We start from the raw sequence: 19,999 nt of genomic DNA on the forward strand, positions 1-19,999 counted from the left end.
TCAAAAGCGAGAAATCCAATGTGAACTTTCTCCTTAGACCATTGTACAGGCGGCATAGAGTTACCCCTTTGTGACACTTGGTTGAAACATATGTTATGCAATGATAATCTGTGTTAATCCAAGCTAATTAGGACAAGGTGCGAGCACTATTGGTATTCTATGCATGAGGCTTGCAACTTATAGGATGTCTTATACATAACGCATATGAATTATTACTACCGTTGACAAAATTGTTTCTATGTTTTCAAAATGAAAAGCTCTAGCACAAAAATAGTAATCCATGCTTCCTCTCGCGAAGGGCCATTCTTTTACTTTATGTTGAGTCAGTTTACCTACTTCTTTCTATCTTAGAAGCAAACACTTGTGTCAACTGTGTGCATTGATTCTTACATGTTTACTAATTGCACTTGTTATATTACTTTATGTTGACAACTATCCATGAGATATACATGTTACAAGTTGAAAGCAATTGCTGAAACTTAATCATCCTTTGTGTTGCTTCGAAACCTTCTACTTTGAATCTATTGCTTTATGAGTTAACTCTTATGCAAGACTTATTGATGCTTGTCTTGAAAGTACTATTCATGAAAAGTCTTTGCTATATGATTCAGTTGTTTAGTCATTGTCTTTACCATTGCCTTGAGTCACTTCATTCATCTCATATGCTTTACAATAGTATTGATCAAGATCATGTTGGTAGCATGTCACTTAAGAAATTATCCTTGTTATCGTTTACCTACTCGAGGGCGAGTAGGAACTAAGCTTGGGGATGCTTGATACATCTCCAACGTATCTATAATTTCTTATGTTCCATGCTAGTTTTATGACAATACCTACATGTTTTGTTCACACTTTATGTCATTATTATGCATTTTCCGGAACTAACCTATTGACAAGATGCCGAAGTGCCGCTTCTGTTTTCTGCTGTTTTTGGTTTCGAAATCCTAGTAAGGAAATATTCTCGGAATTGGACGAAATCAACGCCCAGTATCTTATTTTTCCACGAAGCTTCCAGAACACCGGAGAGAGACCAGAGGGGAACCAGGGGGCCCCACACGCCAGGGCGGCGCGGCCAAGGGGTGGGACGCGCCCCCCTATTGTGTGGCCCCACAAGGGCCCCTCCGAGGCTGCCTTTCCGCCTACTTAAGGACTCCGTCGCGAAAACCCTAAAGGAATAAGCCACGATACGAGAAAAGTTCCAGAGCCGCCGCCATCGCGAAGCCAAGATTCGGGGGACAGAAGTCTCTGTTCCGGCACCCTGCCGGGACGGGGAAGTGCCCCCGGAAGGCATCTCCATCGACACCACCGCCATCTTCATCAACGCTGTTGTCTCCTATGATGAGGAGGGAGTAGTTCTCCATCGAGGTTGAGGGCTCTACCGTAGCTATGTGGTTCATCTCTCTCTCCCATGTGATCTTTATGTGATCATGAGCTTTGTGATCTAGTTGAATATCATCTATGTGCTACTCTAGTGATGTTATTAAAGTAGTCTATTCCTCCTTCATGATGTAATGTGGACAGTGTGTGCATCATGTAGTACTTGGCGTAGGTTATGATTGTGATCTCTTGTAGATTGTGAAGTTAACTATTACTATGATGGTATTGATGTGATCTATTCTCCCTTTCATAGCTAGTGTTGACAGGAGCATGCTATGTTAGTACTCGGTATAATTGCGTTGGACTATCATGCACTCTAAGGTTATTTAAATCTGAACATCGAATGTTGTGGAGCTTATTAACTCCAGCATTGAGGTGCTCTTGTAGCCCTACATAATGAATGGTGTTTGTCATCCAACAAGAGAGTGTAGAGAAAGTAGTATTTGTTTATTCAGTTATGTGATCAATGTTGAGAGTGTCCACTAGTGAAAGTATGATCCCTAGGCCTTGTTTCCAAACATCGAATCTCCGTTTATTTACTGTTCTGTTGCATGTTTACTCGCTTCCATATTTATTTCAGATTGCTATTACCACTCATATACATCCATACTACATGTATTTCACTATCTCTTCGCCGAACTAGTGCACCTATACATCTGACAAGTGTATTAGGTGTGTTGGGGACACAAGAGACTTCTTGTATCGTGATTGCGGTGGTTGCTTGAGAGGGATATCTTTGACCTCTTCCTCCCTGAGTTCGATAAATCTTGGGTGATTCACTTAAGGGAAACTTGCTGCTGTTCTACAAACCTCTGCTCTTGGAGGCCCAACACTGTCTACAGGAATAGAAGCGTGCGTAGACATCACCCGGTCTGACCGGTCTGTGCGCCGGCCTGTCCGGCGCCAAATCCGGTCGACCGGGTTTCTCGAGGAATCTGATGATGTGTCAAGTGAGCAATGGCCATATTTCAAGTGACACTATAAATAGCCCTTCTCCTACCTCTGGAAGGGTAGGCACTACACTACAAGCTGTTCTTGAGCTCTCTCTCTCATACTCCATTGTTAGAAACACCAAAAGCCTCAGATCTCCCTCCTCCTCCACCCAAACTCAAATCCCTCCGAGGAAACGATAGAGGAGGACCCGATCTACAGTTCTACCAAGCCAAATCTCATTCCCCCTTGTATTCATCAAGAAGCTTGCTATCTAGGGTTCCTTGGAAACCCTAGGTGTGCAAGAGTGGTCCGGAAGCATCCGGGCTGTGGATTTGCTCCTGACAAGATTGTGAAGGTTTGGAGGCTACCTCAAAGTCTACCACAAGTGAGTGAGCTATTCTTTCGTGGGATAGGCTCCGGAGAATATGATGAGCCTTCGTGGCGCGGGGAATCCTTCGTGGGACCTCCACTCCTCCAAACGTGACGTACCTTCTTGCAAAGGAAGGGAACACGGGAATAAACCCTCATCTCCTCGTGCTATCGTTTATCTCTAACCGATCTCTTTACTTGTGATTTAACTGCCTGTGAGAGCCTCCGTGTTCGAGTTAGTTGTATCCTCATATAGGTTGTTTCACCTAGTTTGCATTAGGCTCACCTTTATATTCCGCAAATCCTAATATTGCAAAGAAAGAATTAAAATCTGTAGAAACCTATTCACCCCCCTCTAGGTTTACCATCTCTGAACTTTCACCATGCTCTAACTTACCTTTGAATTATTAAGATATTATGACAGACCATGAAGAGATACAAGGTTGACCAAGACTAAGAGTGAAGATTGAATTCAAGTTGGTCAACACATGAAGTATAAGGATAGTACCACTTTGGATCATGTGATCTAGATTGTAGGAGGTAAGCCTTCTCAATTATGCTTCATGAGATAACTCACTATATATATGCATTTGTGTTGTTCATGTGGGTTAGGTATCGTTTCATGGGCATGCATCAAGAGTATGATCTCATATAGCCCATGAGAGGATGGCATCAAGCTTGGATGTCATCAAGGTTGTGAAGGACAAGTTCAAGATGATCATATAGAAGATATCATGCTTGAAGTTTGCCGTCCATTTAGTGATAATGGACTTGTGAAGATGTGCTTCAAATGAAGCTTTCCCATAGTGATGTATGGGGGAGAAATCATGAGTCTTCAAGAAGCGACAATGATCAAGTGGGCATTCCGGCTTGCATGAAGCATGAAATGTCATCATCAAGATCAAGCGTGATGCGCAAGGCAAAGGTATGGCATTGCTAGGTTTTCCTTTTAAAGGTCTCAAGGTGGTTGTTGAGAGACCGGGTTACAGGATAGATAGCCGCACTATCAAGAGGGGCTTTCGGTTGAGTAACTTGATCGCATCATCTTAGGGAGCTCAATCATTTGCATATCTTGCATCCCTATATTCTTGTTACTTCTTGGTGTTTCTTTATTCGGGGTTCTTGAGCTTGTTTCTAGCTTATGTAATAGAACACCGAAAAGAAGCTAGAACAACAGAGATACGATTCACCAGTTTCGTCTGAGGTGGCTGCGATATGGGTCGAGGGTATGACCGTGTCATATCATAAGCTCCTAGAAAAAAATAAGTACCCGAAGCGACACACCATGGTGTTGAATCATATGATGCATAACCTGTGTGGTGTCCTTTCATGGCCACGCGAAACGTAGCATCAAGATCCTCACCATCAAGAACAATGGAAAAGGAAAGACCAAAAATTGTAGGAAATCTTGTAGATTTGTAGCAAATCTTGTATACCAATGGCTATAGGGCATCTAAGAAAAAACAAATTGTTCGAAGCATGCAGTCCTTAAAAAATATCCCATGTGGTACATTCTTGTATCTCGTAGAGTCCTCTTAATACGAGACATACATCGGGTCGTGCCATAGAGTCCTTAATCCAGTCCTTAATCCAGGCTTACATGGTGGAGTATCATAGAGTACTTTCTTAAGGAATGTATCCTCTCCGGGTATCGATAATCATGAATATGTTGGCACGTGACCATCAAAAAAAGGTGTACACCCACTTCATGGCCTATAGTCTCATCTCAAAAAGAGCATACAATGCGCAAGTAAAAATATCTTAAGAGGGTGCCCCCACCCCAACTCAATGTAGACACCTAAAAGTTTAACATGTGGTACTTATGTAAGCGATAAACAGATTGACGTGTTGATATTTATTCCATGTGGTCCTTACCGAAGTACCCGAGACGTACATCAGGATGTACCATAGAGTCCTTAATGGAGGACTACGTTCGTAAGGGGTCAACATGAAGCGGTAGAATTGTTGACATGCGCCCCATCAAAAAAGGCATAAAACAAGCACATGGTTAGTTTCATCTCAAAATAGGAGACACAACCTTTAGAAAAAACTACGTGGTCTAATTATCAAGTCGCGTAGTTTTCATAAGGTCCTTAGCAATTTGATTTTATTGTACACGGTGAAGTATCATAGAGTACTTAAAGAATGTATCCTCGTCAGGTATCGATAATAATGAATATGTTGGCACCATAAAAAAAAGGCGTAAACCCACTTCACGGCCTGTAGTCTCATCTCAAAGAGGACACAATACGCAAAAAAATACCTTAAGAGGATACCCCCACCCCAAATCTATTTCAACAACTAATATTTTAGCATGTGGTCCTTACCTAAGCTATAAGCAGGTTTACATGTTGATATTTATGCCATGTGGTCCTTATCAAATTACTCGAGACGTACATCGGGTCGTGCCATAGAGTCCTTAATCCATGATTACGTTAGTGAGGGGTCGATATGAAGCGATAAAATTGTTGACATGCGCCCCACCAGAAAAGGTATAAAACACAACAAGGTTAGTTTCATCTAAAAAAAAAGGAGACAAAGCACATCGAAAAAGATACGCGTTCTGATTACCAAGTCCATTAAAACCCATAAGGTCCTTGCCACAATAATCAAATTGTACACGGTGAATTACCATAGAGTACTTACTTAAAAAATGTATCCTCGTCGAGTATTGATAATATAGTCCTTAATCCACGAATGTACACCATCGGTATTACCTAACGACTAGTTGTTGAAATGCAACCCATCAAAATAGGGCATAAATCATCGACATGTCCTCTAATTTAATATGAGGATGAGACTGAAGTAAAATTTGATACACATATCAGATCCTTAAAACCATTCTTAGTCTATAACTAATACCGAACCCTAATGTTTTTTCCATGGGGTCCTTAACAAAGTGAAGACTGAGGACTATATGCTAACGAGAAATAGAATGTCGTACAACAAGATGCGGTCCTTAACAAATCGGCTTGTTTCTTAGATGCGGTCCAATCCAAGCCAACTCACACATTAAACATGTTATAGCGCTCCGAGTATCCTTCTGCACCCTGGCCATTCCCTCGATATCAAATCAGCATGCCATGCTTCATTCAGAAAAAAGGAAACACCCCCACGGTACACTGTCAAATCTGTAAAGTGTTACATGCAAAAAAAAAACTAGACTCATTACATGACTGACAGAACACCCGCCATATGTACTGCCTATTACAAATGTAGGTCTAATCAGCCAATGAATAATACCAATGTTATAATTGGGTCGCGCCAAAAAAATCAGTGAACACGAAATGTGTTAGCCTGAAGAACAAACAGCGAGTTATCTCACTGGTTCGTCACCATATACCCCTTTGATAGACAAACATTTTTCTTATGACCAACAATTTAATATGAGGATGTTCTCTAATTTAATATGAGGATGAGACTGAAGTAAAATTTGATACACATATCAGATCCTTAAAACCATTCTCAGTCTATAACTAATACCGAACCCTAATGTTTTTTCCATGGGGTCCTTAACAAAGTGAAGACTGAGGACTATATGCTAACGAGAAATAGAATGTCGTACAACAAGATGCGGTCCTTAACAAATCGGCTTGTTTCTTAGATGCGGTCCAATCCAAGCCATCTCTAGCTCACACATTAAACATGTTATAGCGCTCCGAGTATCCTCCTACACCCTGGTCATTCCCTCGATATCAAATCAGCATGCCATGCTTCATTCAGAAAAAAAGGGAACACCCCCACGGTACACTGTCAAATCTGTAAAGTGTTACATGCACACAAAAAACTAGACTCATTACATGACTGACAGAACACCCGCCATATGTACTGCCTATTACAAATGTAGGTCTAATCAGCCAATGAATAATACCAATGTTATAATTGGGTCGCGCCAAAAAAATCAGTGAACACGAAATGTGTTAGCCTGAAGAACAAACAGCGAGTTATCTCACTGGTTCGTCACCATATACCGCTTTGATAGACAAACATTTTTCTTATGACCAGCAATTCCACAGTTGGAGCACCGTGCCTCTCGCCTAGGCTTCTTAGAGCTCCTCTCAACAGAGGGGCATCTCCCCATCTCCCAGCATTATGTTACCTGTTGCAGCACAAGGAGCAAAAACGAGTCCTTGGTACACTCACCTCATATCCAGGCTTGGCTCTTGCTGAGGTGGGTCGGCCTAAATCTTCCTTCTTGTATGGAGCAATCATGTCTGGGTTGAGACTAATCCGTTTTGGAGCATCACCATGAGCAGATGTGTCATCGATGATTTCGCCCATACCTGATGCATGAATCCTCTGTTCCAGCCCCAGACCATCACTTATCCTGCTTGCCTCTGAGATCTTGGGCATTGCATCTAACATACTGCTCATAGCAACTTCGAATGACTCTGGATTCGAGTCACCTAACTATACCATCTCAAGTGCAGTTCCCGTAGAGCGTGGTGTGGCGGAAACTTGTAGACTGCACCGCATGACTATCCTTCTGGTACACTGCATGCATTTCTGGTCCATCTCTGCATTATGTGACAACCTGGTATTTCGGTTCTTCCCAAGAAGGATAGGACCTGCAACCACATCACAACGTAATATTTGTTAGCATATAGTCCTCATTCATGACTGTTTCACCAATCCCCGGTTGGATGGTATTTCCATGGTACCTAGTAGATAGATAACTTACCCTTATAACATGGCAACAAATCATACCCATATGCTCATACATCCCACATTGGCATAAACACCATAATCCTCTTGTGTATTCAGTTCTTCCTCTTCTGATGAACTGCATAAACAGGTGCAGATAAATCAGTCATCAGGACGTCCTAAGCAGGAGGATAATGCATTATATATGCTCAGGAGTACTGATCCTTCAGCCTCTGAATAATCAGTACCTCTTCTCCCCCGTATGCGGTGATGCGTTAGTTTCAGTATATAGACCATATGGAATGTCATTCTCCAACTCTTGTGGTTCAATATCACATCCCCTGCAATATCAATTGGACCATGCCTTGTATTAATCTCTGTTCTAAGCTGGTGTAGATAGTGCTGTGTTTTTTAGTCGCCACTGTCTAATAAATGTGATTCTAGACGGAACTATGAGCTATTCAAAGCATCCTTATACGCAAACAACATGGTTGAATATTGTGGAAAACCCAAGCAGTACGATATCACCCGATCCTGACCCGATCCCTCAATTCCTACTCGCCATGTAAGAACCACACCTGAGCAGAATTTGCAGATGTTAAAAACCTAAGTCGACTCACCTGTTGTCCCATGACCCCGGGGGTGGCGGCAAACCTGCGAGGCTGGAAGCTAGCGGCATCTTCCGTCGATGTCCTGGAACTTCCGCCCGGTCCTCGACATAGCTCGCCGCCGCCGCCGCTGCTCCCATAGCTACCGGAATCACCGCTCCGGCTTGGGCTGTAGACGGAATTTCCGACCGCATGGCGTCTTCTCGTTCGATCCAGCCCGAATCTATACCTGGAAACTCAATGCTGGAGGTGGAATCGGGAGATGGCATCAGCGGAGGTGCGGCTTCAAATTCTCCGTCGAATTGTACAATGGGAATTATAGATCTGACTTGAGAACCAGCTGAGTGAAACCTTGAGCTGTACCATGGGGCCTGCATCGCCGGCGCCGTCTGGATCTTCCAATTCGAAATCTGCGGGCAACTCCTCGCTCCCTAAGGGCATCTCCAACCGGGCGACCCATCCCGCGCCCGCGCGTCCGGATAGGTCCAGCCGGACAAAAAACCGGCCCAGCGCGCGGACCCATCCCTAAAACGGATGCCCGCGGCGTCCGGATCGACGCAAACCCGGCCCAAATCTTGGCCGGGTTTGCGTGGCCGCGGACGCGAAAGGCTGGTCGCTCGCGTCCGCCCCTTGTCCGCCCCTGGCCCGCGTGTCATAGGCATGAACAATATTTTTCATTAAAAAGAACTCATTACATTTTTTTTTTGTAGCTACTACTTCTATCCTAAATACGTACGGGGCCGGTGGGCTCGCCGGCGACTCCTCGCCGGCTCGCCGTCGGGCCGTGGATTTCACTCGACGCGGCGGCGCTCGTACGCGTGAGGATTCCACTCCGCCTTACGGCCGGGTGGCGCGGCGGCGGCGGCGCGCGGCGCGGGCGGCGGCGGCGGCGCGGGCGGCGGCGCGGGCGGCGGCAGCGGCGGCTTGGGCGGAGGCCACCATCCTCCTCCTTTCCGTCCGCGCACCTTTGGCGCGCTCGCGCTCCGCCTCCTGCGGCGGAATCATCCGCTTCCCGCATAGCTCCACCTCGTGCAGAGCGGCGCGTTCCACAGCGGTGCGCGCCTCCAGGTGGACGCGTCCGGCGGCCTGGGCCTCGTGGTTCTCCTGCCGCCGGCGCATGCGCTCTTGCCGGTCGCGCTCCGCCGACTCAGCATCCTCCCGGGCGCGCCGCTCGGGGGACGGCATCTGGATAAGGTGACGGGCTGCTCGCATAGCGAGCAGCTCGTTCTTCTGGCCGAGGAGGTCGCCTAAGCGGCGGCGGCCAGCCCGCCAGATGCCCTCGTGCTCCTTCGTCACGCGCGTGAGGTCGGCGAGTCGCTCCTCGATGGCGGCATTGATGTTCGCCAGCGCGAGGTCCTCCTCGTTGACGGGCTCCTCCGCGGCGGCCGCCCCCTCCTCCGCGGCCTCGTACCAGCTGTCCGCGGTCTCGTGCCAGCCCTCCGCGGCCGCCTCCACCATCTCCGCGTCACCGGCCTTCTGTGCCGCCGCCTCGGCAGCGACGCGGAGCGCCTCGTCGTCGGCGACCCACCGCGAGTCCGCGCGCTCCTCCTCCACCGTCCGCGGGAACCCGGCCCGGGCGGCGAGGGAGAGCTTGGCCCATGTGGCCTCGCAGGGTGCGCGGCATGGCGACGGAGAAGGTGGAGGGAGAGGATGGTGTTGCGGTCCGTGTAGAGACCGCCGCCGTCTTTATAGCCGGCGGCCCGGCGGGAAACTTGGGCGGTCGCTCGCGCCAATGGCGTTTTCGCGCGCGGGAACCTTGGTGCGCGCGGGAACTTTCCCACGCGTTCCACCGCCCACCATGGCTGTCCCGTCGAGGCCTGCCATGGCGCAGCGCCGCGCAAGGAAGACGAACCACGTGGCGTCTCTTTGGGTCGCCGCGTTGGGCGCAGCGTGCGACCCAAACGGACACGCGGACGCGGGGCGCTGTCCGCGTGTCCGGGCGGCGACCCAAACGGCCCAAAACGGATGGCCCAGTGCGTCCGTTTGGGTCGCGCGGTTGGAGATGCCCTAACACCCAAAATCTGCGGGCACCTGGTCCTATCACTCGTAGAAAAAAAGGCTTCCGTCCAGCCCCATTAGTCGCGAAAGTATAGGAACCGCGACTAATGGAGTCTTTAGTCGCGGTTCGCCTCCCTAACCGCGACCAAAGGCCTGGGCCCAGGGCGCTCGGTGGCCAGCTGGTGCACGTGAGGCGCTTTAGTCGCGGTTGGCCTGGCCAACCGCGACTAAAGGTTCCTGAAGGCCTTTAGTCGCGGTTGGCCAGGCCAACCGCGACTAAAGCCCCACCCCTACATATACCGTTCAGCCCACAGCACTTAGCCATTTGGTGCCACTTCTCTTCACAAACTTCACATGGGGGTGTAGGTTTGCTTTTGGCTCCTCTTATGCACACAAAGTGTTTGATAAAATGCCCCAAGAGCATGAAACAAACATGATATGAAGTGTCGGAGCCACACTTGAGCTTCCTCATTTATTTTTTCCTCCTCGATCGCGGTTAGCAACTTGAACCTTTCATATATATGTGTCATTGATAAAATATGCATGTGTGTAGTTCATTGTTTAATTTCTATTGTTTGTAGCTAGTTAGTTTAACAAATGCATGATGGTTAATTACATATTTTATATTATAATAATGCAGATGAATCGGCAATGGATGTACGGTAACCGACTCTCCGGCGAGTTCACTACGGGTTTGAAAGATTTCCTCGTAGTGGCTAATGCGAACAAGCGTAAGGGTTTTGTTATCTGTCCATGTGTTGACCGTAAGAATCGGAAGGGTTACTCTTCCTCAAGAGAAGTTCACCTGCACCTGCTTCGGCACGGTTTCATGCCAAGCTATAATTGTTGGACCAAGCATGGAGAAAGAGGGGTTATAATGGAAGAAGATGAAGAAGGGGATGATTTCATCGATGAAAACTATCTTGATCATTTCGGTGATACTTTCATGGAGGATGCTTGAAGGTGAAGGGGAAGGTGAAGGGGAAGGTGAAGAAGAGGCACGTGATGAGCCCGCCGATAATCTTGGTCGGACCATTGCCGATGCACGGAGAAGGCTGCGAAACTGAAAAGGAGAGGGAGAATTTGGATCGCATGTTAGAGGATCACAAAAAGTCGCTGTACCCCGGATGCGATAATGGTCCGAAAAAGCTGGGCTGCACACTCGGATTTGCTGAAACGGAAGGCACAGGCAGGTGTAGTCGACTCGGCATTTGAAAACTTGCTGAAAATGTTGAAGAATATGTTTCCAAAGAATAACGAGTTGCCCGCCGATACGTACGAAGCAAAGAAGGTTGTACTGCCCTCTAGGTTTAGAGGTTCCGAAGATACATGCATGCATCAACGATCGCATCCTCTACCGCGGTGAATACGAGAATTTGAATGAATGTCCGGTATGCACTCGCATTGCGTTATAAGATCGAGGCGATGACCCCGGTGACGATGTTGAGGGCGAGAAAACCAGGAAGAGGGTTCCCGCCAAGGTGATGTGGTATGCTCCTATAATACCACGGTTGAAACGTCTGTTCGGGAACAAAGAGCATGCCAAGTTGTTGCGATGGCACAAAGAGGACCGTAAGTCGGACGGGGAGTTGAGACACCCCGCGGATGGAACGCAATGGAGAAAGATCGACAGAGAGTTCAAAGATTTTGCAGCTGACGCAAGGAACATAAGATTTGGTCTAAGTACGGATGGCATGAATCCTTTTGGCGAGCGAGCTCCAGCCATAGCACCTGGCCCGTGACTCTATGCATCTACAACCTTCCTCCTTGGTTGTGCATGAAGCGGAAGTTCATTATGATGCCAGTACTCATCCAAGGTCCGAAGCAACCCGGCAACGACATCGATGTGTAGCTAAGGCCATTAGTTGATGAATTTTTACAGTTGTGGGGCAGACCTGGTGTCCGTGTGTGGGATGAACACAAAGAAGAGGAATTTGACCTACGAGCGTTGCTTTTCGTAACCATCAATGATTGGCCTGCTCTTACTAACCTTTCGGGACTGTCAAATAAGGGATACAATGCATGCACGCACTGCTTACATGAGACTGAAAGTGTACATTTGCCAAATTGTAAGAAGAACGTGTACCTTGGGCATCGTCGATTTCTTCCGAAAATTCATCCGAGTAAGAAAGAAAGGCAAGCATTACTACGGCAAGGCGGATCACCGGCCGAAGCTCGCGGAACGCACTCGGTGCTGAGGTATTTGATATGGTCAAGGATTTGAAAGTCATCTTTAGAAAGGGTCCTGGCGGACAATCAGTTCCGAAGGGAGCTGACGGGCACGCAGCCATGAGGAAGAAGAAATCTATATTCTAGGAGCTAGAATATTGGAAAGTCCTAGATGTCCGCTCTGCAATCGACGTGATGCATGTTACGAAGAATATTTGCGTGAACCTCCTAAGCTTCTTGGGCGTGTATGGGAAGACAAATGATACAAAGGAAGCACGGCAGGACCAGCAACGTTTGAAAGACCCTGATGACCGGCATCCGGAATGGTTTCAAGGTCGTGCCAGCTACGCTCTGACCAAAGAAGAGAAGGTCATCTTTTTTGAATGCCTGAGCAGTACGAAGGTCCCGTCTGGACGTAGTATTTACATATGTGCCGAATGGGCCTCTCGTCGAGCCTGCGCAGGAAGAGGATCTACCTCGACAAATGACAGGTCTGCTAAATTGGTACAAGGGTTACATAAAACTTAAAAACGCCAAAGACTATATTTATGCGGAAGTTAGACATGAGCATCACTTCAAACATTACTATATAACAATTCATCGGAGTGAATTGTTCCAGCTGTTCAATCTGCGCGAGCTCGACAAATCTATCATCAGTTGCTACGTTCTGTAAGTGATTTATTAATTTCTACCCCATCTCGTTCATTGCCTGCACTATATATATGTCTGCTATTCTCGAACCGGTTCGAGAATAACTATTCTCGAACCCTTTCTGAACTTCCGCATGTTTCACAAGTGAACTTCTCGACGGAATACCAGAATTGCATATTCGTGCAGACAGTATTTTCATGTTGATTTTCAAACCGCTTATCGGAATGATGCATATAATATATCGTTGGATTCGTATAGTAATTTCGCATCTTTATCTTGTTCATTGTTTTTCGAAATTCTCTATTTTTTAAAAATAATTTTGAATATACAAAATAACATTTTCGTGGATTTCAGCAATTCCGTGCAGTTTTTTAGGTCTAATTTTCAAAAGATTCATCGGATTGATGCATATGATATGCCATTGGAAAGCTGTTGACTAGGCGCAACTTTTTTATATAGATCGTTTTCTCCAATTCTTTATAGTTTAAGAGCAGATTTGAAAAAGAATCATGATTCTACTTTCCGGAACACTAGAATTACATATTTATGCGGACAGTAATTTTAATTTAATCTTTGAATTGCTTATCGGAATGATTCATGTAATATACCGTTGGATTCGTACAGTAATTTATCATCTTTTTAGTGTTCATTGTTTTTCCAAATTCTCTATTGTTTACAAATAATTTTGAATATACAAAACAGTATTTTCGCGGATTTCACTAATTCCGTGCAGTTTTTCAGGTCTAATTTCTAAACGGTTCATCGGATTGATGCATATGATATGCCATTGGAAAACTGTTGACTAGGCACAACTTTTTCATATAGATCATTGATGACCCACAAGTATAGGGGATCGCAACAGTCTTCGAGGAAAGTAAAACCCAATTTATTGATTCGACACAAGTGGAGACAAAGAACACTTGAAAGCCTTAACAGCGGAGTTGTCAATTCAGCTGCACCTGGAAACAGACTTGCTCGCAAGGGTTTATCAGTAGTAACAGTTTTATAGCAGTAGCAGTAGTGAAATAACAGTAGTAGAGTAACAAAGACAGCAGTAGTGATTTTAGTAAACAGCAGGATTAAAATACTGTAGTCACGGGGACGGATGACGGGCGTTGCATGGATGAGAGAAACTCATGTAACAATCATAGCAGGGCATTTGCAGATAATAATAAAACGGTGTCCAAGCACAAAGCAATCAATAGGCATGTGTTCCATATATAGTCATGCGTGCTCGCAATGAGAAACTTGCACAACATCTTTTGTCCTACCAGCCGGTGGCAGCCGGGCCTCAAGGGAAACTACTCGGATATTAAGGTACTCCTTTTAATAGAGTACCGGAGCAAAGCATTAACACTCCGTGAACACATGTGATCCTCACATCGCTACCATTCCCTCCGGTTGTCCCGATTTCGTCACTTCGGGGCCATCGGTTCCGGACGACGACATGTGTATACAACTTATAGGTAAGACCATAAACAATGATTATCTTGATGAAACAATAACATGTTCAGATCTGAGATCATGGCACTCGGGCCCTAGTGACAAGCATTAAGCATAACAAGTTGCAACAATATCATCAAAGTACCAATTACGGACACTAGGCACTATGCCCTAACAATCTTATGCTATTACATGACCAATCTCATCCAATCCCTACCATCCCCTTCGGCCTACAGCGGGGGAATTACTCACACATGGATGGGGGAAACATGGCTGGTTGATGTAGAGGCGTTGGCGGTGATGATGGCGATGATCTCCTCCAATTCCCCGTCCCGGCGGAGTGCCGAACGGAGACTTCGGCTCCCGCGACGGAGTTTCGCGATGTGGCGGCGTTCGGAGGGTTTCTAGCGACTTCGACTTCTCTCCGTGCGTTTTTAGGTCGAGGCCGATAAATAGTCCGAAGGAGGGCGTCGGAGGCCGGCCGAGGGGCCACACCACGGGGCCGCGCGGGCCCCCACGGGCCGCGCCGCCCTATGGTGTGGGGTCCTCGGGCCTCCACCTGGTTCGTCCTTCGGCTCCGTCGGTTCTGCGGGAAAATAGGGCCTTCTGCATAAATTCCGAGGATTTTCCCGAAAGTTGGATTTCTGCACAAAAACGAGACACCAGAGCAGTTCTACTGAAAACAGCGTTAGTCCGTGTTAGTTGCATCCAAAATACACAAATTAGAGGCAAAACAATAGCAAAAGTGTTCGGGAAAATAGATACGTTTTGGACGTATGAACTCCCCCCAAGCTTAGCTTATTGCTTGTCCTCAAGCAATTCAGTTAACAACTGAGCGATAAAAGAACTTTCACGAACACATTTGCTCATATGATGTATATATTCTCATGCTATGGCTAATACTTAAGCAGTTCATAATGAGATACATGCAAATAAGATCATCTAACAGCTATGTCAATCATGAAGAGGTACCAACAATTAATAATAAGCATCATGAATCATGTATAAAAGCAGGATTGCAATGTTCATAAGAGAGCATGATAAAGTGGTATCTCGCTTGCCTGTATTTGATTGGCAAAACATAAATGCCCCGGCACCTCTGGAGTTCATAGAAAGACTAGAAGTAGTGATTGTCAAAAGATAAATGCATCAAAGTTATACCACAATCAATCATATTTTGAGACAAGCATATTATACTAAGAATGACAGTTGTGCTCTCAAGATAGTGCTCAAAGAAATAATGGAGACACAACATAAAAGTAAAAGATTGACCCTTCGCAGAGGGAAGCAGGGATTAACATGCGCTAGAGCTTTTCATTTTTATAAAGACAGGAGTAAAATTATTTTCAGAGGTGTTTGTTGTTGTCAACGAATGGTAATGGGTACAGTAACTACCTCGCCAACCGGACATTCAAGAGCGGCTCCCATGAATTATTGCATATTTATTTGGCACTCCTTCCAACCTTTCTTTCACAAACCATGGCTAACCGAATCCTCGGGTGCCTGCCAACAATCTCATACCATGAAGGAGTGCCTTTTTATTTTATTTTTATTATGATGATGACACTCCCCCAACCTTTGCTTACACAAGACATGGCTAACCGAATCCTTCGGGTGCCGTCCAACAATCACAAACCATGGAGGAGTGTCTATTTAAGTTAATTAATTCGGGATCGGGAATCCCATTGCCAGCTCTTTTTGCAAAATTATTGGATAAGCGGATGTGCCACTAGTCCATACGAGAGTCCGTCAAAAGTAAAGGACAAGGTTGAAAGCTAAACACCACATACTTCCTCATGAGCTATGAAACATAAACACAAATTTAGAAGCATTTTGAAAGTTTTAAAGGTAGCGCACGAGAATTTACTTGGAATGGTTTGAAATGCCATGCATAGGTATTTATGGTGGACACTTTTGGAACAACTTGGCTTTCAGGTGTTTGGAAGCACGAGCAGCGTTCCCGCTCAATACAAGTGAAGGCTAGCAATAGACTAGGGAGCGACAAATCAAGAGAGCAGTAACTGTCATAATCATGCTTGCGGCAAAATAAATTAACGGAGGCATAACAGTGATACAAGAACTCTGAAGCAATATAGATCATCGAGGCTTAATTGACTTTTTGTTCAGCCATATGCATGCGTGAGCATGTGCCAAGTCGATATAAATGAATTATTCAGAGGAGGATACCACAATGCCATACTTACTTATGAATAAAACAATGCAAACAAACATCCATAACATGCTACTCATATTAATAGATTAGAGCTAAACATGAGAGATCATAAACTACTAGACTTTCTCAAATAACATATACCTCACATGAACCAACTAAGCATGCTCACATGGATGAGTATATTTACAAAAATGAAAACAAATAGAGTTCATACCAGCCTCTCACCACAATCCAATTGTCGTAGATCGTCATTATCGCCTTTTCACTTGAGCAGCTTGGATAATATAAAATGAAAACCACGCTCCAGCCACCGAAGACCATTGAACTCATAAAGAACTTTACAAACCAAAGAAGAACAGCAAATATTTTTGGTGTTTTCGAATTTGAGAACAAGAACAAGAGGAAACAAAGCAAACAAAGCAAACTCTTTTTGGGTTTTCTTGTAGCAAACTAGAAATAGCAAATAAAGCGAAACAAATGCAAGAAACCAAAGTAAACAAATGGTGAAGAGAAACAACAGAAATAATTTTGGTCTTTTTGTATTTTGGGAAAGAAACAAAGCAAAAACAAGAAATAGCAAACTAAAAGAAACACATAACAACAGGATGACAGAAATCTGCCAAAACCTGATAGCAGTACAGGAGTCGATTTTTACAAAAATCTTACGTTGCTCAGATCGAAAAGTGTTCAACTAATGAAAGTTAGATAACAACCTGGGGAACCTGCACAAAAATTGGCAGCTCAAAATAACGCTCTGGCTGTGCGCACGAATTTTTCTAGTAACAGTCCAGAATCTGTTTTCAGGCAGCACTTCCCCAAATATCATCTTCCTCTCATTAGAAAACCACTCAAACGAACAAAACAAGTATGTGCAAGTATCCAGCAACCATAATATGCAAAGAATGAGTGATGCCGGTATACCTCCCCCCAAGCTTAGGCTTTTGGCCTAAGTGGAGTTCAATCCCATCGATCCCATGAGGTAGTGTCTCCGTAGTACGACGAAGATGGATCGTATTCCGGGTATGTGCTGGAAGAAGCACCCGGATACGTGACGGTGTGGTCGTGGGAGGCCCCGGCGTCCTCGGAGTCATGTTGCTGGTGGAAGTCTTGTATCTTCATATGTTCATCCACCTCCTCCTTAGTGCACGACCATGATTGCCTGTCAATACTGAACAAACCTGGTTGGGGAAGAGGGATTTCCTTCTCATCCCCGTCAGCAAACAACATTCTATAGACCATATTATCTAAAGTAGAATCAGCGGTAACAAAATGATGACTCTTCATAGCAGCAATATCGAGTTTCCTAGGGGCCAATGGCACAACATTAGGATCAAGAGGAAGCCTTAGATAAGTTAAAACACGCAGTGCAATAGTTCCTCCAAAAATAGGCCCCCTGTTAGTCAGGCGGCGAGCAATAAGAGAACCAAGATGATAAGATGTCTGACCAGTAAGTGCAATATTCAAGAAAGCAAGATGGTAACTAGAAATATTTCTAGTGTTCTCCCTACCAAGAATGCTAGTAGCAATGTAATACGCAAAATACTTAATGGCGGGGAGTTGAATGTTTCTTATCTTGCCACGCTGAATGGTGCGACAATCATCATCGGTAATCCCTCGATAGAGCTCCAACAAGTCCCGGGGGTTGTCATCAATCCTACTTGCTGTACCTACAGGGACAATATCCAATGCACGACAAAAATCCTCCAATTTCATAGTAACAGGATTACCATAGATCTTGAATGCAACTGTCGGCTCATATTGTTTGTTGTTGAACTTGAAACTCTCGACGAAGATTTTGGTGAGCATGTAGTATTGCTCCCTTTCATCTCCCACATAGGTGGTTAACCCCGCCCTGTTGACAAGGATGAAGAAATCCTCCAATATCCATGCATTCCTCAGAAAATCATAGCATGGAAAAGACGAAGCATTAGGAGCCCCGTTGTCCTCTTCGGGCGCAAAGCTAGGCGCGATGATATCCTCATTGTACGATCGCCTAATCCGGGTGGCGGCCCTAGAAGGCCTCCCGGTGCTGGTTGTTCCTTTCTTGAACAACTCTCCAAAGTTGAACTTCTTCATAGCTTCTCTGAAATTTTCAACAAGCAATATAAAAATTTGATTTGGTGACATATAATCAAGGGAAACTACCATAGGAACTTGCTAGAGTACTAATCATGCATCAAAACTAGTTTCTACCACTTAGAACAAGCATGCAAGCTCACTAAACATGTTACCTACAGTAGCAAAATATTCAAGATATACTCAACCAAACAAAATTCTACTTGGATGGGTGGAGGAGTCACATACCAAGGAGCAAATGTGCCAAATTTCAGCAGGAAATCTGGGCTGAGCAAAGAGATCAAGAAATCTGGAGCTCTTGAGCAAAAACGTGAGTGAGAGGAACCTGGTACGAGTTTTTTCGGGAGAGAGAAGGTGCTGGGAGAAAGAAATGAGATAGTGGGGCAAGGAGGGGCCCACACCACATGGTGGCGCGCCCACCTCCTTGGCCGCGCCGGCCTGTGGTGTGGCACCTGTGGTGCCCCACGGGTCATCCTCTGGTGCTCCCGGGTGCCTCTTCGAAAAATAGGACCAACGGTATAATTTTTGTGAATTTTTGAAAACTTTGAAAAATGCACATTTCTGGGTATTATGTTTATTATTACTGGCCAGGAAATTTTTTGAAATCTCCAATTAACTAAGGAACTTTGCAAATTAAAAATGCTACAACAACTAGAGCAAGTGGAGGAAGAAAGAGATGTTGTTTACCTCCCCTATGCATATAAAAAGTATTCGTTAACAAGGTTGATCAAGTCTTGCCACCAAATAAATTTTACATAGCATAAGAAGAAATAAACCTCAAATCAATCATGTTACCTTGAATTGTATTGATATGGATCCAATCACGAGAGTTTGATATTCTTCCTTAGGCTCATATATAGGACAATCAATAGTTCCCACTTTGATAGTTCTCACATTAAAAATAGTATTGACTCCACATACTTTATCAATCTTCTTGGGGAAATAGACGGTATGCTCCTTATCATCAACATTAAAAGTAACCTTCCCTTTATTGCAATCAATAACAGCCCCTGCGGTGTTAAGAAAAGGTCTCCCAAGAATAATAGACATATTATCATCTTCAGGCATTTCCAACACAACAAAATCGGTTAATATCAAGCGGTTAGTAGTAACTTGAACAGGGAACATCCTCACATATACCAACAGGAATAGCAGTAGATTTATCAGCCATTTGCAAAGATATGTCAGTAGGTATCAACTTATCTAAGTAAAGTCTCTTATAAAGAGAAAAAGGCATAACACTAACACCGGCTCCCAAGTCACGTAGAGCAGTTTTAACATAATTATTCTTAATAGAACAAGGAATAGTAGGTATACCTGGATCGCCCAACTTCTTTGGCACTTTGCCATTGAAAGAGTAATTAGCAAGCATAGTGGAAATTTCCTCATTGGGGATTTTCCTTTTGTTAGTAACAATATCTTTCATATACTTTGAATAAGGAGGCAATTTAATAGCATCAGTCAAAGGGATTTGCAAGAATAAAGGTTTCATCCAATCGCAAAATTTATTATAGTGTTCTTCTTCCTTTGATTTTAGTTTCTTAGCCGGAAAAGGCAT

Source organism: Lolium rigidum, chromosome 2 (genome assembly GCF_022539505.1).
Source record: "Lolium rigidum isolate FL_2022 chromosome 2, APGP_CSIRO_Lrig_0.1, whole genome shotgun sequence".
In the NCBI taxonomy this organism is placed as follows: domain Eukaryota; kingdom Viridiplantae; phylum Streptophyta; class Magnoliopsida; order Poales; family Poaceae; genus Lolium; species Lolium rigidum.